Source organism: Octodon degus, unplaced genomic scaffold (genome assembly GCF_000260255.1).
Source record: "Octodon degus isolate 3935 unplaced genomic scaffold, OctDeg1.0 scaffold00213, whole genome shotgun sequence".
NCBI lineage: Eukaryota > Metazoa > Chordata > Mammalia > Rodentia > Octodontidae > Octodon > Octodon degus.
The window spans coordinates 1,636,836-1,642,769 of record NW_004524789.1 but is presented as its reverse complement, the minus strand read 5'-3'; positions in this window follow the sequence as shown (position 1 = coordinate 1,642,769).

Below are 5,934 nucleotides of genomic sequence, written 5' to 3'. Positions count from 1 at the left end.
AGAGAGAGAGAGAGAGAGAGAGAGAGAGAGAGAGAGAGAGAGCAGAAGTTCAATAGGGAGATGGAGGCAGCTAAAATCACTCTGTATTTTGAACTATATCTCCACCCTGACTGATTATGTCATATGTCATAAAGCCACCTGTTTCTTGACTCTGCAGCAAGACTGAGTGTGAATATGAGTTTTTCAGATTTTGAGGTAGCTGGGGTCATAGTCTTGCCTCTTGAGGCCAAAACAGCTGAGCTAATACCTTGGGCAGGCCAGCTGGTCAGGTCAGGCGCCTGAGGCGGGCTGCACCAGAACAGGCAGGCACAGTGTTGGGACCATCAGTCGAGTTCCTAGGGACGCAGGTGTGACCTGAGCTCTCTACTGAGGCCAAAGGCCATGGAAAGCGCCCTCCGCTCTTCCTTGTTTCCTTCTTTACTTCCTAAGGCAGCACTACATTCCTCAAGGCTTGGCCCCATAAGGTCACACCCCGATGGCAAACATTCAGAAGAAATAAACATAAAAATCCACAGATTTGATATTTCAGATCTGTTCATGGAAGAAGCGGGAGCTTATCCCTAACATGAAGTTGCAGACCACCTCGCTTCGCCCTCCTGCTGATGATCAGCAGAATACTACATCTTTGGGAAACGGTTATGGAACGTTAATCTAACTTTGGGATTTAAAAATAAAATCACATTTTCTCCAACAATGCGTATATCTTGTTCTAATTTTACTCGATACAATAATGATTTGTTATGAGGATCATTTGTTTATGTTTTAATGTTGATCCTTGAGACCAAGAGCCAATAATTACAAAAAGTCTCAAAACCAAATCCTCCTCGTAAGAAAACTACGTAAAACAAAGAATAGCTTGAAAGTTTGAAAAGAAAGTGCAATCTGCAATCTGAAAAATTATTAATTAGAAAGAATTTCTAATTTGATAGTGATTAGAAAAATGATATAATCAATCTTTCAACATTTTGAAAAAATTGAGTTTTAAAAATTTTTCATTGTGATGCTATAATGAATTCTTTTTCTGATGTGGAAGTGACATAAGTTGTGCAAATCTAAAGTAAGAACATTTAGGGGCTGGGGAGATGGCTCAGTAGAATAAGTGCTTCCCTGGCAAGCGCAAGGGCCTGAGTTCAATCCCTGGTTCTGAAAAAAAAAAAATCAGGAACGAATGGGAGAGAAAGAATCCATGTCTGCTTTCTCTGTGCAAGCAGCTGCAGTGGCGTCCACGCTGGGGATAATTCTCCACAGTGGACAAGGTGCCACTCTGGGCAGAGTGGCTCTGTGGATCACTGCGGTGTCCAGTGTGAATTATTGAACTGGGTCCTGTGTTTCGCTGTGTACAGGGACAGGCCTTGGAAGGCCCAGCTTCCCAAAGGGCCTGGAGCTCAGTTGGCCTTTCTCCATTAAGAACTCACTCTGAGAAATACGAAGCAGTGTGCACTGATATTCTGAGTGAAGACGGGACCTCAAGCCCGTCCTTCAGTACAGAGAATTTTAAAAACCACTCAAGGTTTCGCTCGATATTTCTTTCAAGCAATTTGTCAGGTTTACATGCTAATCAGAGAACTTTGGAGAAATTCACTGAGATAATAATATTTCCTTAATATTATTTTATTAATGTTTATAAGATTATAACATTTTATTAATGTCATAATCAGAAGACCAAGTAAGATCCTTAATTCAAAACAAATATCTTTTCTTTAGCCTGAAACTTTGGTATTAATAATACACAGAAAAAATAAGAAAAATTAGAAATTTGTTATATGCAAACACATGACAAGCATAAGAATTATCTGTGAGGGAGAAAAAGAAATGTAAATATTTTAGTACTGTCTTGTCAAAATCTTAAATAGCATTATTGGAAGAATATCAAATTATACTTGCCCTATCAAGAAATTTCTATAAACAGGAAAAATCAAGAGCATGCAACCAACTTCTGGCCGTGATGATTCCTACTTTGATGTGCCACAGAAGGTAACCAAGGCCAAAGTAAACACCAAGCTGCCCAACAGGCCCCCGAATCATTATAAATAAAATGAAGCCCCTGTGTCACATTTTGGGCCAAATATAAACATAATGTCTGGCCAGGACAAAGCACTTGGAAATGTTTTTTTAAACAGTGAAAGAAAATATTCATTGGCAATGTATTGGTCATACTGGGACACTAATAAATGATATCTCTACGTATTTATACAGTACCAAGCCTCAGGCCCGAGGCTTAGTGAATGTCATGTCTGCAAGCAAAGCAAGTAAAATGCTGCAATGAAACGTGTAAGTAGAGTGTCAGAGTCACACCAAGACTTACGAAAACAAGGGCTGGCAAGATAGCTCAGCGAGGTAACGCAGCAGACTAAGTGTCTGAATCTGACGTTTATGAAATAAGAGGGCTCAGGGATAAGAAGGAGCAGAATTAAGAGGAACAGTCTCATGGAACAGAGCCTAAGACTTCACAGAGAGTTCAAACACAAGGGCTGGCATGTACCTGCCCCTCTTTCCCGAGTGTTTGGCCCTCCAAAATACATAACAGTAAGGGAGGGAACAGATGGGTTAATGTCTCTCTGTTAGCTTTGAGACAAGCGCTAATCATGATCAACGCAGTTTCAGCAACATAGGAGACAGAGATTGCGGTGGGCTCCTTACCTACTCAGCAGCCAGTCTGTGAGGTGTCCTCTTACTTTTCAGGGAAACTTAGCGACATGTGGGCTCAGGATGAACTTAAAGGTTGAATCTAAAGTCATGGGTCATGCTGCAAATTGTATTACATAGGACAGTACTGTGCTACATTGCTTTTGTAATTACAAAGTGTAACAAAATACGGAATGAGTGTTCATTATCAATTTTACTTTTAAATGTTTTCTTCCTTCATAATTAACTAAAATACTGTAATTTCTTAGTAGTGATATTTTTATATTTTCTCTTTCTTTCTGCCTTTTTTTTTTTTTTTTTTTTTTGTCTTTTTGAGACAGGGGTCTTGCTGTGCAGTTCAGGCTGGCTTTAATCTCACATTGTAGCCCAGGCTGGCCATGAGTTCACAGTGATCCTTCTGCCTCAGCTTCTCAAATGCTATTTTTTGTATTTGCTAAAAACACTGTTTTCCTTGAGGAGTTTCTGGAAGCATGATTTTAAGAGATTCTTTGAAGAAATTGATAGAATCTCATTTGTTATTGTTATAGTTCAAAAATAAATGGATTTCTAACCAATTTTGTGATGACACCTCATCTCTGAAGCCCTGCACGTCAAAAGGAGAGATGCGGATAGAACCGTGCCCCTGCCTACACGCACTCCAACATCACACAGTTACAGGCCTCTCAGGTGGCTTGTTCTTGCGTCCCACGAGGAATTCTACGGCAGCCTGGCCTGTTCTTCAGGGAAAGCTGGCTCTGCCACTGATCAAAAAGAGAGCCCAGCAGCTCAGGCTTAAGCTGCTGCGCACTGGCCCGTCCTCAGGAGGCCAGTACCAGTTTCCTTCTGTGAGTGTAGGGAAAGCACTTGGAGGGCTTCTGTGAAAGAGGCTTTCTCCCTTGGGCACAGCAGAAAAGAAGGCTGCATGTGGCACCTGGAAAGCTCCGGCCAGCCTCCTACCAGAGAGCACCTCCACATGCACGCGTGTGTGCATGCGCGCGCACGCACGTGTGTGTACGCACACACACACACACTTGAGAAAGGCACAACTGTAAGCATCAAAGGGAATCCAGCCCGAGCCCAGATCAAGCTACATTTAAAGTCTGATCTTTCTCTGACATTTTAGTTATAGAAACCAGCAAGTTTTCTACAGAGCTGAAGGCTTTTTCAAGCAGGATTCCTATAACCTACAGTTAGCATTATGCCCACAGGTAAACACAGAAAATAACTAAACTCTTACAAAGAAGCAGCCAGTACAGAGATTAGGGGACAGGACGTAGGAGCTACATTTTCTGGGCTCTTAGCTCTGCTCCTCTTACTGGTGTGATGTTAGGAAGCTCCACTTTTAGATTTGTCGTGCCTCAGTTGAACCTCCTTAAAATGGGTACAATAATTCCTAGCTCCCAGTATTACAAAGAACTAACAACCAATTCAATGAGTTAATGTGTATAAAGTATTCAGAACAGTGCCACGCATTTTGATAATGCTCCTCTTAATAAAGAATCTATCATGTAAGCGGTTATGATGATATTTTCTAGAGCATCTGGGGTAGCATTTCTATCTACAAATTCCAATTCAAACTTAACAATTATGTGAACACCTAAAATCAAGCACAGACTGCCAATAGGGTGTCCTAGCTACTTCTCTTTCTGTTAAGACAAAATACCTGACACCCTAAGTTAAAGGAGATTTATTTTGGTTTACAGTTTTCACAGGTTTCAGCCCATGGTGTGCCGGCTCCAAGGTGGAGTGGCAAAGGCCAGAGAGGCATTGTTGGGGAGAAATAGTCCGTGGAAGAGGAAGACAGGCAAAAAGCAGTGACAGCAACCATCCGCTTTCTGTCCCATTTATTCCACCCAAGCTACCCGCCTTTAGGGTGGGTACCACTCAGACCCAGGGTGAGGCACCTTTAACCCCCCAGCACATACCCTAGATCTAGCCACCTCCCCCAAAATCCCACCTATAATAGCATGAGGCCTTGGGGAGGGGGGACCTAGATCCACCCACAGCAAGATTCAAGATTGAACCTCAAAGTTCTGGGCCATTCCACAAATACCAAGTTCCTCTTTCTTAAATGATGTTGGCGGTGTACACACGCATTCATTGACTACAACTCTGGCGAGTAGCATGTTGTTCTAAGCTCTTGAGTTTCAGTGCGGAAGAGGGTCTCTGCCCTCGTGGCATTCCACTGGAGGAGCCACCTGAACTGAGTCGCATCAGTACAATCAGGGTCCAGCTCTGGAAAAATCCAAATCTGCCTGGCTCTGTGATGAGTGCTGTCACACAGGAAAATAGCATAGCTGTGGGGAGGAGGGAGAGGGGTACACAGAAGAGGAGAAGGGAGAAAGATGCGTTCTAGGACACCATGAAATTGGTCAGGCCTGTGAGAAAGGAGAATCCATGACCCTCATTGACAAGGAGGGGGAATGTGACGCGGGCGGCGGCAGAGGTGTGACACAGCACGGCAGACTAAGTCAGAAAACACAGCGTCGGATAAGACAGCTCAGCGGTCTAAAGCACCCGCCAAGGCAAGCTCAGGCAAGCACAGGGACCGCGGTTCGATCCCCCACCCCCACTACCTTCCGTGCTGACCGCGCTCAGACCCTGCAGGCCAGGTGAGCAAGCCGAGAAGCTCGGCTGTGGCCTGATGAGCGTTACTGTAAGACTCGGTTTCCTTGGCTAGCACATGTGCAGGCGGCCAGCAGGAGCAGGGCCTAGACAGAGTCGGCTAGCACAAGGACACGGGCTCAGACACCAAGGGAAGAGCTAACGCAAGCTACACAGCTGGCTACCGGATGAGCTCGTGAAACCTAGGAGCCAGCAGAGGAAAAAGGACAAAGAATACAGATAAAGACTCTAACTCTCAGGAAGGAAATCCTTAGGTAGAATATGCTAGGTTAGTTGACCAGTTTCCTTTTTTTTTTTTCTTTTCAGGTCTCCATTTCTTTTATTTTTAAAGTAATTTGGTTTTGTACAATGTATTATCACACAAAGCTGTGTGTGCACTTGAACGTGTGTACACAACACAGAGGACTTGAGAAACAGATAGAGAAACGAGAGAGCTTTCCAAACAGAAGCTTTTCTTCTTATGAAGTTCAAAGTAGATTACATTGATGTGCTTTTTCAGTCATTACACAATGTATAGACATGATCTGTTGAATGATTTATGCTCCCCAAGTGATTAAACAATGATTTTCTATGAAAGACTAGACACAAAAGCTTTTAGAAGCAGAGAACTGATTCCTGCAAGAAACCAACTTCAGGCATACATTTGTATTTAAGTATATTTCTTGCGAATGCTACAGTAGCAGT